This window comes from Octopus bimaculoides, chromosome 3 (assembly GCF_001194135.2).
Source record: "Octopus bimaculoides isolate UCB-OBI-ISO-001 chromosome 3, ASM119413v2, whole genome shotgun sequence".
Taxonomy (NCBI): domain Eukaryota; kingdom Metazoa; phylum Mollusca; class Cephalopoda; order Octopoda; family Octopodidae; genus Octopus; species Octopus bimaculoides.
Window position 1 is genome coordinate 113,651,611 of NC_068983.1, and position 1,287 is coordinate 113,652,897.

A 1,287-nucleotide genomic window follows, 5' to 3' on the forward strand; every position below is an offset into this window, starting at 1 on the left:
GGGGTGTCTGTGTGTGTGTGTGTGTATTTTATACCTGTTCGGCTTTTAGGTCAGCGCAAATCGACAACGCCTCTCATTGGCAGTATTCCTGGTGTGACCGAGTTATATTAGGGCGCACACGCAAAAGTGTGTCCATTCTTTCCGTACTTAAGGCGGTTGGTTATAATCCAGGAGAATTTGTGAGGTCTCTTATGAGCGCAACTAGTAACATGGAATGCAGTACAACTTGTTGCATAGTCGGGTTGTCAGCAACTTAACCAGTACCCCTACAGGGCTTGCCTGGTGATGAGGATTGCTAGAAACCCAGCAAAACTAAAAACAAGACCTGTCAAAAGGATGGATGAACATAGTGTAGGTCCAACCACTGCTTCGCAATAGGACGGGCCCTCAGAAATTCTGGGTTGGTGTCCGGCATATTGTAAGACCACTGGGAGTGAGGCATTCCTTACCTTTTGTTCAAGTATGTCTCTAGAACCCGTTTTAAACCCAAGCTACGTCCCCTCCGATAACTGGCGGCGATTTGGTCACCGAATGCTCTGTGACAGTCGACAATCGACGACACTATGAGCTGCTACGGATGACACTATCCTAAAGTGTTTACGGATGTGACTAGGGACCACTTTTGAACTTGTATTTCCACTGAAACTTCGAACATGAATTCTACACCTCACCTGCTGCCGACGGTCGGATGTGTTCAACATTCGTGAGGGACGTGGTGAACTTGTTGGTTGGAGCTGTCCCAATCCACTCTGGGTGAATGCCGCCGCAAGTACAAGTAAAATAATGTCAACCAGCCACCTGGAGGGTTTCTCGTGGGTTTGCGTGTAACGTTGTTGTGAAACCTGTCTAGCTTGCATTAACTAGTACTTTCATCATGTGATAAAACATGTTCAGCCCATGGTCAATACAACTATTTGTATACCTAAAACTATGTAGCTTAATGTGTCTCATATTTATTGACGACATTAGGTGTGGTCCGATGGAGAATTAGTGATTATCCTTAGCAAATCATTGTGTCTTGCGTGTGTGTGCGTGCCTGCGTGTACGTGCCTCTGTGTGTGTGTGTGTTTGTGTGTGTGTGCGTGCTCGCGCTTGTGTGAGTTTGTGAGTGTGCATATATATATGTATGTATTAATGTACACAGTTTAAAGATACGAGCTACTAATAGTTTCTTGCTGTGGGAACACGTTTCTGTGTTTATACTATGTACAAACATAGTACTCATTGGACGGAGTACTTTTTGTTAATCTTATCTCAACGGAATATATATATATATATATATATATA